This window comes from Ranitomeya imitator, chromosome 1 (genome assembly GCF_032444005.1).
Source record: "Ranitomeya imitator isolate aRanImi1 chromosome 1, aRanImi1.pri, whole genome shotgun sequence".
Lineage (NCBI taxonomy): Eukaryota > Metazoa > Chordata > Amphibia > Anura > Dendrobatidae > Ranitomeya > Ranitomeya imitator.
The window spans coordinates 491149027-491165303 of NC_091282.1; the positions used below are offsets into that span (position 1 = coordinate 491149027).

General features: G+C 43.8%; 1 long non-coding RNA gene across 1 annotated transcript in view; it reads right to left on the reverse strand.

The window, feature by feature from the left end:
* Positions 1–15679, reverse strand: part of LOC138657899 (uncharacterized) — a 39619-nt gene extending 23940 nt beyond the window's left edge. The window contains exons 1-2 of the long non-coding RNA XR_011317245.1: positions 15480–15679; positions 15287–15369 (exon numbers count right to left, since the gene is read on the reverse strand). This is a non-coding gene — a long non-coding RNA (uncharacterized lncRNA). The remainder of the gene's footprint in view (positions 1–15286; positions 15370–15479) is intronic.
* Between the last annotated feature and the right edge of the window lie 598 nt (positions 15680–16277).

The following is a 16277-nucleotide window of genomic DNA, read 5'->3' on the forward strand; positions in this document are numbered from 1 at the left end:
TCCTGCATGTGGAAACATACCCTTAGCTATTGAGAAAGGGTGTTGGAGTATAAAACCATTGCAGGCTTGTGCACTGGGGAATTGTGTTTAGCAGATAATAGATGGCATATGAATGCTGATGATTCTGTGAAACAATATAGAGGTCATTCATGAGCCCTAATGCTCAGAAAAGGGACTTTGAGGTTTGTAATCATATATTTGCTGGAGGTCCCAGCAGCAGGGCTGGCATTAGGGGCAGATAGACCAGGTAGCCGCCCAGGGCCCCTGCTCCTCCAGGAGCCCCCAGCCAGTGACCACTATGGGGCCCCTGAGTAAGAGGGGCCCGGCGCCGCCCCCTCCCAGTATCGCACATTCAATTTTTTGGCATTATAGATGCCGATAAAGTTGAAAGCAGTGATGGAGGAGAGAGTGTCATGTGACGCTCACTCGCCCATCACTCCCTCTCTGCCTGTGACGCAGCGTGTTTCAGCAGTGGAGCTGATGAGATGCTGAGACGCTCGGCAGAAATAAGAGCAGCAGGGGAATGAGGAGGAGAGGTAAGCATTGTGTGTGTATGTGTGTGTGTGTATTAAAGTGTGTGTGTGTCTGTGTCTAAATTATAGTGTATGTGTGTGTCTCCATTATAGTGTGTTTGTATTTGTGTGTGTGTCTGCTGCACGACAGTGTGTGTGTGGGGGGGAATGCACTATACTGTGTGTGGGAACTGCACAATACTGTGTATATGGGGGGCTGCGTTGTATTGTGTGTGGGGGATTAACTATACTGTGTGTGGGGACTGCACTATACTGTGTGTGGGGAGGGCTGCATTATACTTACCTAGCACATGGACAAGCATTCAAATGTAAATCAGATAGATGTACTACCTCTAAACTCCCATGTGCACCTCACTACTGTATGTACTTCCGTGTCCTTGTGCTAATTGACAATTTTATTATATGTGTTTTTCTTTGATTTTCTTAAAATAAATTTTGTACTTTCTTACTTATTGTTTACTCCAGTTTTTCTCCTATTTATATACATGGAGGGCTGTGCGGCACTCCAAAGAAATGCCACCCCACACCATTACTGACCCACTGCCAAACCGGTCATACTGAAGGATGTTGCAAGCAGCAGATCGATATCCATGGCGTCTCCAGACTGTCACGTCTGTCACATGTGCTCAGTGTGAACCTGCTTTCATCTGTGAAGAGCACAGGGCGACAGTGGCGAATTTGCCAATCCTAGTGATCTGTTGCAAATGCCAAGTGTCCTGCACGGTGTTGGGCTGTGAGCACAACCCCCATCTGTGGACATCGGGCACTCAGACCATCCTCATGGAGTCAGTTTCTAATCATTGTGCAGACACATGCACATTTGTGGCCCGCTGGAGGTCATTTTGCAGAGCTCTGGCAGTGCTCCTCCTGTTCCTCCTTGCACAAAGTCTGAGGTAGCGGTCCTGCTGCTGGGTTGTTGGCCTCCTACGGCCCCCTCCACATCTCCTGGTGTACTGTCCTGACTCCTGGTAGCGCCTCCAGCCTCTGGACACTATGCTGACAGACACAGCAAACCTTCTTGCCACAGCTCGCATTGATGTGCCATCCTGGATGAGCTGCACTACCTGAGCCACTTGTGTGGGTTGTAGAGTCCGTCTCATGCTACCACGAGTGTGAAAGCACAACCAACATTCAAAAGGGACCAAAACATCAGCCAGAAAGCATTGGTATTGAGATGTGATCTGTGGTCCCCACCTGCAGAACTACTCCATTACTGAGTGTCTTGATAATTGCCCATAATTTCCATCTGTTGTCTATTCCATTTGCACAACAGCATGTGAAATTGATTGTCAACCAGTGTTGCTTCCTAAGTGGACAGTTTGATTTCACAGAAGTTTGATTTACTTGTAGTTATATTCTGTTGTTTAAGTGTTCCCTTTATTTTTTTGAGCAGTGTATATATTGTGGAATTACAATTAAACTTTGCTTAATGTGGCATACTCTGCATTTGTCTTTCTCTTTTTAAATATATGTATGTTAATTGTCTTTTGCTTGTAAAAAATAAAGAATTTCTTTGGATTTGATTTGGAATCAGCTTCCACTTCTTATAGGTTTTTATAATTCAATAGTGCCATAATTTAAAGGCCTTTTTGGGGGGATCTCCCAAAGCATGATTGATGTCGGTGAGATATTATTTTCCTGAAATTCTGTGCCCTTTTTTCTCCACACATACCTTTGATCAATGTGGCCAAAGAGTACTACTTTAAACTCATCGGTAAACAGGACTTGTTTCCAAAATGCTTCAGGTTTCTTTAGATGTTCTTTCACATACTTCTGGCACTGAATTGAGATGAGGACACAGGAGAGGTTTTCTTCTGATGACTCTTTCATGAAGGCCATATTTGTGCAAGTGCCTCTGAACAGTAGAATAATGTACTCCAGAGTCTGCTAAATCTTTCTGAAGGTCTTTTGCAGTTAAGCGAGGGTTCTGATTTGGCTCTCTAGCAATTCTACGAGCAGCTTTCATTGAAATTTTGCTTGGTCTTCCAGACCTTATCTTGACCTCCACTGTTCCTGTTAACTGCCATGTCTTAATTACATTTTGAAGTGAGGAAAGGACAACTTGAAAATGATTTGCTATTTTCTTATAGCCTTTTCCTGCTTTGTGAGCCTCCACCATTTTTTATTTTCAGAGTGCTAGGCAGCTGCTTAGCAGAACCCATGGCTGCTGTTTTTTGGCACAAGGTTAGAGGAGGCTGGATTTTTATAAAGCTTGGAAATTTGCATCACCTGGCCTTTCCTGATGATAGTGAACAAGCCATAAACCTAACAGTCTAATTAAGGTCTGAGACCATTGTCAAAGATATCTGAGCACACAAATCCCCAAGGGTGCTCAAAGTTTACCTTGGTCCATTTTCCTTTTTGTAATTTTCTAAATGGGAAAAATGACAAAACTTTTTTTGCCTAAAATACAAGGGAAATATGTCATCTTTAACTTTAGCCCTTTTAGAGATCATTTCATCTTCAACTTGCTTAACTGTTCACAATAACAGTAATTTTGACCAGTGGTGTCCAAACTGTTACATGCCACTATATAGTATGATGAGCGCTGTCATTTATCCAGCCAAAACATTACAGGCACATGTACAGTGTTTAAAAAAAACAGATATAGAGATTACCGGTCTAAAGAGAAAAGTAAGACATTTCAAATAAGCTAATTTTTCTGACAATTGGCCCAAAATAATAAAGGAGACATGTACAATTTATAGATCATAATCTCCCATTTAAGTCATTGGGACCATGAAAATAAACAGTACACGGGTGTCATCTGTGTGTCATCCTAGTGCTGTCAATTTTCACCGTATAATGGGTAACATAAGCTTATAAACTTTCTTTTTACGTATGAGAACAAGAGATGCCGCACTGACGCTAAAAAAGGCAAACAGATCAAAAATGGATAACACCTGAATAAAAGATCGATATATTTTTTGGAAATGAAAACTAAAACATATTCATATGGCTTTCTGGTCATTCTGTTTGGTAAAATATGCCAGAAATAGTCAACATCCAAAAAGGATCAAGTAATATTTCATATCTCTATAATTTAAAAACACAGATGGGTAAGGAAAGGTTTATGTCTGGCAGTACCCCAAGTTTTAGGACTGTTTGAAAGGATGGATGATCATATTACTCTAACACATACGCATGTTTGACTAGACAGGGTAAAGTATTTTCGACAAGGAAGCAGAGGGTATGCTGCACCTCTCAAAATAGTTTATAGAAGCAGTGTGTCACAATAAGCTTAACCGATTTTCAACTATATTAACCCCTTAACGACCACCGATACGCCTTTTCACGGCGGCAGTTAAGCGTACTTATTCCTCAGTGCCACTTTTTATTGGCGCTGAGAAATAAGGTGTCATGTCGGACGCTATTCACACTAGGGCGTCCGACAGACAGCAGTAATTCTGCATTTGTCCACTATGCGCTCAGTGGCGCCGGCTAGATTTTATCAAGGTTGTCCGGGGTTAATCTAGCTGGTACTCGGATTGGAGGCTGGGTCACGCCCACGGCCTTTAAATAGTTCTTCTGAACTTTGGGCGTCGCCGATTATAGCTTGTGTCTTGTACCTGGTGATCTCGGTTCGGAGTGGTGGTCTTGGAGTGCAAATATCATATCTGGTGGTGTATGATCCTTTGTCATATTTCTCTTTCCTATTTGTGTTTTGTTTTGCCCTGTGCACATTATAGTGTTTTCCTGAGTGTGTTTGCGGCGTGGTGCGTTTTTGGTTTTCCCTGTCTGTGCTTTCTGTTGTGGTTGGTGTGAGGAATTATCACTGGGTGGAGGGTGGAGGTTTCAGATTAGTACTGAAACAGGAGTTAGGTTCAGGCCTGGCGGCCCAGACAAGCACACCATCAGTGTAATCTCTGGGAGAGGGACAGACAGGGTTTTCCTAGTCTGAGGGATATCGCAGGGGCCCGGGTTATTAGCTTTGCCTACCTAGGCTCCCCATGACATAAGGGTATAGCACCCTCAATAATGGAAAATCTCCAGAGTCTCGGCTACTGGGGGAAGCGGAGACCCTGGAGAACATGATTTGGGTTGGTTTTTATAGTCCTCTGTCACGTGTTTTCTGTTATTCACTGAATAACGGCAATCACAAAAGAAGTCAGATTTTCCATTCATTTCTCCCTCCACTGATATGAGCTAGCATACCAGAGGAGAAGTAAATGAGGTCCCCCGAGCCCCCCAGTACCTTCGCTATCCCCAGATCCCACTGCTACATCCCGACACTCCACGTCATCTTCCTGGAAGAAAATGGCGGGTTCGTGAGCAGTTCGCCTGAAGAGATCTACCGGCCGGTACCTGGCAACAATAGCAGATTTTTCCTATTGGTTCACTTTAATCACTGTGATAGACCCTATCACAGTGATCAAAATAAAAAATAGTAAATCAACCCCCCTTTAGGGTTAGGGTTGTGTTAGCATTATGGTTGGGTTTAGGACTGTGTTAGGGTTGAAGTTAGAATTGGGGGGTTTCCACTGTTTAGGCACATCAGGGGGTCTCCAACGTGACATGGTGCCCTCCATCGATTCCAGACAATTTTGCGTTCAAAAAGTCAAACAGTGCTCCCTCCCTTCTGTGCCCTGCCATGCACACAAACAGTGGATTTCCCCCTCATATGGGGTATTAGTCTACTCAGGAGAAATTGCACAACACATTATGAGGTCCATTTTCTCCTGATACCCTTGTGAAAATAAAAAAGTTTGGGTCAAATTAAATTTTTTGTGAAAAAAGTTAAATGTTAATTTTTTCCTTCAACATTGCTTTAGTTCTTGTGAAGCACCTGAAGGGTTAATAAACTTCTTGAATGTGGTTTTGAGCACCTTGAGGGGTGCAGGTTTTAGAATGGTGTCACTTTCTGGTATTTTCTGTCATATTGACCCCTCAAAGTCACTTCAAATGTGATGTGGTCCCTAAAAAAATGGTTATGCAAATTTTGTTGGAAAAATGAGAAATCACTGGTCAACTTTTAACCCTTATAGCTTCCTAACAAAAAAAATTATGTTTACAAAATTGTGCTGATGTAAAATAGGCATGTGGGGAATGCTATTTATTAACTTTTTGTGTGACATGTGTAAGGAGGTGGTGGGGACCCTCACATGCCTCCTCTCCCCTGGATGCTGTTCACAAAATGACATGCAGCAACTCATTGTTTATTAATGTGACATGTACTGTAATGTGTATGTATTTGATAAAGTGTTGTATATAGGCCTAGGATAGGATCTTAGATAGAATAGGACCTTAGGGGGATTAGAATAGAGGGGGTCATCATAGAGATAAGGAATAGCATAGAATATACTAAGAAGGTTAGTTAGGTACAGTTAGCATAGGGGGTTTGTCAGTTAGAAGGAGCTAGAGCAGGGCAGAGCCACAAGGATATAGTTGCAGGACTTCCTGATTAAGGAGCAGAGCCTGGGCAGACTTGCCCAGGGCGAGGTGTTTGGAGCAGTGAAGCAGACGGTTCACAGGCCATGGGGATAAAGCTGTTACGGTAGTAAGGGGCCCCACGCGGCGGTTTGTGCGATGCCTTGAATGCCGAGAGCGTAGGCGCCTTGAAAATGGCAAAGATGGTGGCAGTTGCAGACTTAAAAATAGCGCTGAACACTGAAAAGAAGATGCTGGTCAGTGGCACGAAAGCTAAGAGCGGTGCCGCCCTCCGTGGGTGTCCTGAGCAAAAAGGGCACAAAGATGGAAGAAGCCTGAGCTGAAGCCACATCCCATAGTGACTGGTGCCCGCCCAAGATGGGCGTGGCAGAAGAAGAAAAAGCCCTGACCCCTGCAGCAGATTCTTGAGGAACGGGTGGGGCAGCCAGAAGTAACTCCACCCACGAATTGGTGGAGCCCAGAAGAGCAAGATGGAGTGCCCAGAAGAGAAACCCCATTGCCAAGTGAGATACCTGTTCAGATGCAGCGAAGAAGTGTGTTGTTCTGCAGAGGCATCGGCCGAGAGGACTTGGAGCGATTTGTGGCCCAGTCGAAGACAGACTTGCACCCTGGGAGCTGGAACACTGTGCATGCGGAGAAGCCAGAGCCGGAAGAAGTGATCAAGAAACCGGAAGTCATGGAGAGAGGGACCGTCGCAGTTGTGATTCCGAGTTTGGGCAGCAGCAGAGGAGGACCATCGCAGTCATGGTGATTGTGTCATCTACCCTCACCTCAGCTCCCGCATCGACTCCTGCCCCGTCACCTTCCCTGGCCTCCCCATCTCCTCACGGCATCTAACTGGATGAACCCCAAGCTCTCACGACAGAAGAGGCCCGGTGGGTAGCGGGAGTGATTGAACAGAGGAAATGGCGGGAGCGCTGAATTTTAAAGGAGCTGCAGTGCCCTTGCAGAGGAACAATGTCCGGCCGGATGACATGCGTCCCCTACAGAAAGCCAGAGGGCAGAGGCGCCATTAAAGAAATCAGTGGCCACAATTGGGTCACAAGAGCAGGAGGTTCCAGGTATCCTCAATCAGTCACTGATGGAAGAAAGGAGCAGGAGAAACAGTGACTAGTCGTCCTCCAGCGGGTCTTCGGGCAATACATTTATAATAATTCAGGGCCAGAATGCGGCCCACTACACCAGACAATAACCCTGTATAAATTCATGAGGACCCCTTTAAGAAGGAAGAGTTGTGCCGGTTGCACCAAGTGAGAGACTGTTTCACGTCTCTGGAAAGGCAGTGAGCCCTGGACGGCACCAGGACTGAGTGTCAGTGGTGGCCTGTATGGTCACAATTAAAGGACTGTTTGTTTCCCCCAATCCAAGTTTTATTTGAGCACGCTTGCTTACCCCCTGCTGGATTACGGGACTTAAGCCCTAAAGGAGTTAATCACCTGTGTTCACAAGGATGGACTGTGTGTATGGATACTTTAACCCTTTTACCCCAAGGATGGTTTGCATGTTAATGACAGGGCCAATTTTTACAATTCTGACCACTGTCCCTTTATGATGTTATAACTCTGGAACGCTTCAATGGATCCCAGAGATTCTGACACTGTTTTCTCATGACATATTGTACTTCATGGTAGTGGTAACATTTATTTGATAATACTTGCTTTTATTTGTGAAAAAAATGGAAATTTTGTGAAAATGTTGAAAATGTCGCAATTTTCCAACTTTGAATTTTCATGCCCTTAAATCACAGAGATATGTTACACAAAATACAAAATAAGTAACATTTCCCACATGTCTACTTTACATCAGCACAATTTTAGAACCCAAATTTTTTTTGCTAGGGAGTTATAAGGGTTAAAAGTTGACCAGCGATTTCTCATTTTTACAACACCTTTTTTTTTAGGGGCCACATCTCATTTGAAGTCACTTTGAGGGGTCTATATGAAGTGACACCATTCAAAAAACTGCACTCCTCTAGGTGCTCAAAACCACATTAAAGAAGTTCATTAACCCTTCAGGTGCTTTACACGAATTTTGGAATAGTTTAAAAAAAATGAACATTTAACTTTAAAAAAAAAAAAATTATTCAAATCCAATTTGTTTTATTTTACCAAGGGAAACAGAGGAAATTGGACCCCAAAAGTTGTACAATTTGTCCTGAGTACGCCGATACCCCATATGTGGGGGTAAACCACTGTTTCAGCGCATGGCAGAGCTCCGAAGGGAAGAAGTGTCAATTGAGTTTCCAATGCAAAATTGGCTGGAATTGAGATAGGACGCCATGTCGCGTTTGGAAAGCCCCTGATGTGCCTAAAACAGTGGAAACCTCCCCAGAAGTGACACCATTTTGGAAAGTAGACCCCCTATGTAACTTATCTAGATATGTGGTGAGCACTTTGAACCCCCAAGTCTTTCACAGAAGTTTATAATGTAGAGCCGTATAAATAAAAAATCATATTTTTTTCACAAAAATTATTTTTTTCGCCCCCAATTTTTCATTATACCAAGGGTAACAGAAGAAATTGGACCACAAAAGTTGTTGTGCAATTTGTCCTGAGTACGCTGATACCCCATTTGTTGAGGTAAACCACTGTTTGGGCGCATGGCAGAGCTCAGAATGGAAGGAGCACCGTTAGACTTTTTCAGAGCAGAAATGGCTGGAATTGAGATCAGACGCCATGTCGCGTTTGGAGAGCTCCTGATGTTCCTAAACAGTGGAAACCCCCCACAAGTGACCCCATTTTGGAAACTAGACCACCTAAGGAACTTATCTAGATGTGTGGTGAGCACTTTGAACCCCCAAGTGCTTCACAGAAGTTTATAATGTAGAGCCGTAAAGATAAAAATCATTTTTTTCACAAAATGATTTTTTATCCCAAATTTTTTTATTTTTCCAAGGGTAACAGGAGAAATTGGACCCCAAAAGTTGTTGTGCAATTTGTGCCCAGTACGCTGATACTCCATATGTGGGAGAAAACTACTGTTTGGGCACACGTCGGGGCTCGGAAGGGAAGAAGTGGCGTTTTGGAATGCAGACTTTGATGGAATGGTCTACGGGCATGACGTTGTGTTTGCAGAGCACCTGATGTACCTAAACAGTAGAAACCCCCTTCAAGTGACCCCATATTGGAAACTAGACCCCTCAAGGAACTTATCTAGATGTGTTGTGAGAATGTTGATCCCCCAAGTGTTTCACTAAAGTTTATAATGCAGTGCAGTGAAAATGAAAAATAATTTTTTTCCCCACAAAATGATTTTTTAAGCCCCAAATTTTTGTTTTTTCAAGGGTAACAGGAGAAATTGGACCACAAAAGTTGTTGTACAATTTGTCCTGAGTACGCTGACACCCCATATGTGGGGGTAAACCACTATTTGGGCGCACAGCAGAGCTCGGAAGGGAAGGAGCACCGTTTCACTTTTTCAACGCAGAATCGGATGGAATTGAGATCGGACGTCATGTTGCGTTTGCAGAGCCCCTGATGTGCCTAACCAGTGGAAACCCTCAATTCTAACTCAAACCCTAATCCCAACACACCCCTAACCCTAATCCCAACCCTAACCATAACCCTAATCACACCCCTGACCCGAACACACCCCTAACCCTAATCCCAACCCCAACACACCCCTAACCCAACACATCCCTAACCCTAATGCCAACCCTAACCAAAACCCTAACCACACCCCTAACCCAACCGTAAACATAATCCAAACCCTAACCCCAACTCTAGCTCCAACCCTAACCCTAACTTTAGCCACAACCCTAACCCTAACACTCTTAAGAAAATGGAAATAAATAATTTTTTTTAATTTTAGTAATTTTACCTAACTAAGGCGGTGATAAAGGGGGGTTTAATTTACTATTTATCAGAACTTCCGAACCCCAAGAGTGAACCCACAGTACCGCGACAATGAACCTCCCAAGGGTGAGCTTACCAGATGGACCACCCCCTATACAGGGAGCATTAGGGGCAGGCCCGAGGGAGACTATTGCCGCGGAAGCTGATACCGGGGAACAGGAAGCAGGATAGGAAGGACGCGGAAGTGGCTAAGGCGGAGACATAGGACTGAGTGACAGTGACTGAAACACAGAGTGGACTGGATATGGCGGACGACCAGGACAGACAGGGAATGGCGGAGACACAGGATGGACTGGATATGGCGGACGACCAGGACAGGCAGGGAATGGCGGAGACACAGGACGGACTGGATATGGCGGACGACCAGGACAGGAAGGGAATGGCGGAGACACAGGACAGACTGGATAAGGCAAACGACCAGGACTGGCAGGGATTGGCAGAGACACAGGACAGAGCAAGGTTTAGAGGACCTGGGTCAAATGAGGACAATTGACAAACAGGCAAAGAGCAGAGGAAGGAATTACCTTATATACAAGACGTGCTGAAGGACTTCCTGGTCAGAGTCCACCCAGGATCATAGAGGAAAGGTATGGAGCGCCTGTAATTCAGGAAAGCGAGGTGCGTGTGCGCAGAGAGGTGCTGGAGCGAGGAGTGCGCATGCGCACCCACCGAGAACCAGGAAGAGGACGTGTGCCTGCAGGAGGAGCGCGCCGCCGTGGGTGAGAAGAAGCGGAGAAGACGGTGGTGGACCCGGCAGCTGCAGGAACAGAAGGAGCGCGCCGGAGCCGGTAAGTATGAGCTGAAGCGGCGGTGGACCCGGCAGCAGAGGCGGCCGTGACACTATTTATATCAGGTTTTTATAGCGGCTTTTTATGTTCGACAGCTGTCACACACTAAAAGACGCTTTTTATTGCAAAAAACAGTTTTTGCGTCACCACATTTTGAGAGCTATAATTATTCCATATTTTGGTCCACAGAGTCATGTGGGGTCTTTTTTTTTTGCGGGACGAGTTGACATTTTTATTGGTACCATTTTCAGGCATATGACTTTTTTTTACCGTTTTTTATTCCGATTTTTGTTAGGCAAAAGGAACAAAAACCAGCAATTCATGAATTTCTTTTGTGAAGGGCGTTTATACCGTTCCACGTTTTGGTAAAATTGATAAAGCAGTTTTATTCTTTGGGTCAGTACGATTACAGCGATCCCTCATTTATATCATTTTTTTTATGTTTTGGCGCTTTTATACAATAAAAACTATTTTATATAAAAAATATTTATTTATTCTGAGGGCTATAAATTTTTTGCTGATAATGCTCTGTGGCTGCTCGTTTTTTGGAGGACAAGATGACATTTTCAGCGTTACCATGATTATTTATACCCGTCTTTTTGATCGCATGTTATTCCACTTTTTGTTCAGCGGTATGATGATAAAGCATTGTTTTTTGCCTCATTTATTTTATTTTTTTACTGTGTTCACTGAAGGAGTTAACTAGTGGGACATTTTATAGGTCGGGTTGTTACGGAGGCGGCGATACTAAATATGTTCACTTTTATTGTTTTTTTAATTTACATTACGAAATGTATTTATTGGAACAATAATATTTTTTTTCTTTATTTAGGAATTAAAAAAAATATATTTTTACACAGTGTAATTTTTTTTAAAACTTTTTTACATTGTCCCAGGGTGGGACATCACTATATAGTGTCAGATCGCTAATCTGACACTTTGCAGAGCTCTGTGTCAGATCAGCCATCTAATAGGCAGTGCAGGAGGATTGCCGGCACCTGCTCTCAGCAGGCACTGACAAACGACCTCCCTGCAGGACCCGGAAGGACCCCGCGGCCATCTTGGATCTGGGGGCCTGCAGGGAGGAGACAGGCGGAGACCCTCAGAACATCGCATTGTTCTGAAGGTCTCAGGGAAGCACACATGGAGCCCCCTCCCTGCGTGATGCTTCCCTATGCCATGTTTGATCGCAGTGTTCCGGGGGTTAAAGTGCTGGGAGTGGCCCATGACCGCTCCTGGCACATAGTGCCGGACATCAGCTGTAATAATCAGCTGACACCCAGCTGCGATCGGCTGTGCTCCGCACCTGAGCGTGGCTAGTCGCATATGACATACTATCCCGTTGATGGTCATACGGGCCCAGGTCACCTCGACGGGATAGTACATCTGATGTCAGAAAGGTTTTCAAGTACTGAATTGTTTTAACCCTAAATTTTTAACTGCTTTTATCCTGAACTGTCCCCTGAGAGTATGAAAGCAGCACACTTGTTTTAAAGAGCTCGTAATCTACTAAAGAGGGAAGGGGAAGCACCTGAACAGGAGGACCTGAGGAGCGAGCCGGGTCAGAACCACATGAACTATTGCTAAGTTGGCCGTCGGGCCAGTGTGTTGGCTTATAGTATTTTTCTGTGTTCGGATACCCAGAACAGGAAGGGACTGGCCTACGGGCCTGAACTGTTGCTGTTGTTCGACACCGTATGTGTACGGGTCCCAGGAGCCAACCAAGGGACTGGGGTCAGTCGGACCCACACTTAAGGATCTTGAACTCTTTTGGTTCCAGGGCTCCAACCGAGAGGAGCCAGGTTCATGGTTGACCCACAAGAAGCATCAGATAAAGACTGTACTAATTGTATATATGTTTTTAAAAAATTCCTAACAGTTCTAAATTTGCAGGGGATGACTATATTTTAGGAGGGAGGAGTGTAAGGAGGTGGTGGGGACCCTCACATGCCTCCTCTCCCCTGGACACTGTTCACACGATTACATGCGGCACCTCATTGTTTTTTAATGTGAAATGTACTGTAATGTGTATGTCTTTGATAAAGTGTTGTGTATAGCGCTAAGATAGGACCATAGGAGGATTAGAATAGAGAGGGGCATCATAGAGATAAGGAATAAGATAGAATAGACTAAGAATGTTAGTTAGGTACAGTTAGCATAGGGGTTTGACAGTAGGGAGGAGCTAGAGCAGGGCATAGCCACAGAGATATAGTTGCAGGACTTCCTGATCAGGGAGCGGAGCCCGGGTAGACTTGCCCAGGGTGAGGTGTGAAGAGCGTTGAAGCAGATGGTTCACAGGTCATGGGGATAAAGCTGCTACGGCAAGCAGAGTATTATGCAGTTGGGCACCAACTGAGAAGGACCATCCCAAGAAGGATTCGGGGTCTACGACCAGGGCGGGAGTAGCTGAGATGGCATTTTCGGCACCTTTTCCGTATTGGAACCGGACAAGGGGCTGGCAGAGAGCGGGTGACACTGGAGGCATGGATGGGACACGAATTGTCTAGTGACAAGCTGATAGAAAGGATAAAGGGAAGGGAAAGATCGGAAGAAGTCTCTTTGCATAACCTGTGCGGCAGTATGCTGAATAGTAAAGTTAAACTGTTGGAAAAGAACTGTGACTCTGAGATGTTTTGTGGAGTTCGGGAACCCGAAACCGGAGTGACAGAACTGGAGAGGACCCTGGCAGTGAATGTAAGTATACTGCTGAGCATGCTGCACATGCAGCAGAAGTGACACAGTATTTTATCTGTCAGGCACCAGGGTGTGGGAACAGAACAGCAAGTTGACACGACTACCACCCTGGCCGCCTTACACATGACTCTCTGATTTAAGGGCACAAAAATTAAAAGTTTAAAAATTGCTAAATTTAGGCCAAATTTACTTTTTTCGTAAATAAATGCAAGTCTTATCGAAGGAATTTTACCACCAACACGAAGTACAATATGTCACAAAAAACTATCTCAGAATCCATGAGATATGTTGAAGTGTTTCAGAGCTATAACCTCATGAAAAGTGACAGTTGTCAGAATTGTAAAAATTGGCTTGGAAAAATGCTTGAAAAGACAGATGTTTATATGAGCCATAGCTATCTTTCTTACTGTAGGGCACAAGGATGATATCAAAATTATACATAATGTAAGGAAAAACCTTGCTACAAAATTTCTTTTCACCTTTAGTGAAGAAAATTTGAATATTTATCACTATAACCAGTGTAACATTTCATATTAATGTTTATTATTAGGAAATATACACATCTTTTTACATTCCAAATGTTTGTTCCCCCTGTACATATATGTAAAATACAGTAGTTATGTACCTTTAAAAGGATACCGAAGAATTACAAATTTCTAATCCATGCAACTATTCTCAGAGGAGCCATTAAAAATGTATGGCCTTCAGGAACCGAGTCAATTAAAGAACAACCTAGCTCCATAGACATTCCCTGGATTCCTTAGATCACAGTTCAATCATTACATGTGATACCAAAATAGTATATACTTATGAAATCTTGTGCGGCAACAGTTAACATTGTATGTGTGCTCAGATTTCCACATGCTGTTGAGTTGTTGAAGCTGGTTTTGCAGTAAAGTGTAATTCCACTTCTGCTCACATTCTCTTCCTTCCTCTCTTGACGGGGTTACTCTCGGTCAAGGAACTAGGGTATCACCATGCATTCAGGCAGAGTAAAAAAAAAATGGGCAGTCTAACAGCATGCAAAGGCAAGCCTGTACCAAACTGTTTTTATTCTCTAGCTGTCTCACTTCCCTTAACCCTTGCTCATCAGATTTTGCTTGCCTTGCTTAGCAGATGTCAGTAGCAAACAAAAGACGCATATGCCGGGTTAATCCTGGCGGTCACATGTAGCATTATTTGATTTAGGATCTTTTTATAATAAAACAGAAGATGTTTTAAAAGAATGTATGTTTAGCCACAATGTGGGTTCTTAGAGTCCATATGGAGATTGCAGATAACATTATTGACGTAGTCACTAAAGACCACATCAGCGTTAGGAATTGAATGTTTCTGCTCTGAGTTAGGAACAGAGAATGAGAAATGATACCAGGGACGCATCTGTCCCGTGTAGTGCCAGATGAAGCCCACTGACTTGCATAGACTGCCAAGGATATCAGTATTAGCGCTGGGCCAGCGAATCAAACCATGTTATGGTATGTGCACAGAAAGGCTTGCGTTGTTCACGCTGTAGTCATACGTTCCTGATTCATGACGAGGTGCGCGAAGCCAGAAATCTTCAATCTGTAAGGTTTTGGAGTGAGATTTGTCGGAGCTGAGAGAAACTGATGTGAAAATACCAAAGGCTGCAAAATGTAGGCTTTTACACAAAAATTCTAGTGTGAAAGCTTTGATGAATTGTGGCCAAAGTCTTTTAGATGGTGGCGTACCCGCCAAGACTCTTCAGGAAAACGCTGACGGTGCTTTTCCTGAAGTGTTTGTGGGGTCGTTGTTTGCAGGTACTTCACCGCTGCCAAATTTTATGGATTGTGAGCAGCTTTCGAGCGGAAGCCACCTGAAGAACGGTGAGCTCACTTCTTTTATCCTCTCCATGTCCTTACATACGTGATATGGTTAAAAGAAGCTCAAAAGACTGAACATATGCACAAGAAGTTGTTTTTACTTTGCAATGCGTGTGTTCTTTCTTTTTAATATTTATTAAGCGCTTTACAACGCGTACCCTCCTGAAAAAGATGTCCTATGCATGTACCTTCACAGGAAGAAATTATTGCTGTTGGAAGAAAGAAGGAAATTTAGCGGACAATGTCATACTATGGTCTTCCATTTTTCTTCCTGTAATGAAAAAGAAAGGGTGAGTGATTTTTAGAAAGAAGGTGGATCTATAAGCCCAAAGCGTAGCTGTAGAATTGTATTATCCCTCTTCTAATTTGTTATGTACGTACATTATTTACAATCCTGATAAGTGACATCATTAGGGAAACCGAGCAATGTAATAAGAAACGCAGTACTGTCATATGTAAGATGCTGCCAACCGATGCGCCAGTTCATGAAACAAAGAGACCTTAGAAGACAGTTCATCAAGAATAAAACCCTTGAGCTGGAACAAAGAGCAGCATTTGTAGGCCAGGCTGCAGCCAGGGAGTTGTGTAACAGCCTGCATGCTCGCCTGCACTCCCAGCTGTTGCTGACATCCAGTTACCTTTCACCTACTTCTCCAGCTGATCGCGAGGTTACTAGCGGCCATTCAGCGCCTGCTGCACTGCGCCTGCGCGCCTCCCATTTTCCCATTGCTTTGCCAGCACTATTTCTTTTCTGATGTGACTGAGAGATGAAGGTGATATGAAAGTAGCATCTCAAGAGACCATTGTGCTATATGTACACATATAGCCTCCTAGCATTTCAGTGTGAACAGATGTGCAGAGACACTGTATTACTTTAGATGGGTTAAGGTCCCTGCTGATTCCTAATTGTGCTTCATTCCCTAACTGAAGGATAAATGAGAGACAGCACTTAATAATTACTTTTGATGTTTTCTGAATGACGTCCATTTGTGTTGAATACTCTACATCGGGGTGGGCAATTAATTTTCCTGAGGGGGCCACATGAGAGACAGTGACTGCTGCAGAGGGCTGAAACCGATATGTTGAAATTAAATCTGTTCAACACTATCATTAACAGTTTATATATTAATATTAATGTTATTGCTTATTATTGAGCAGATCAAAACCATATACTTTACA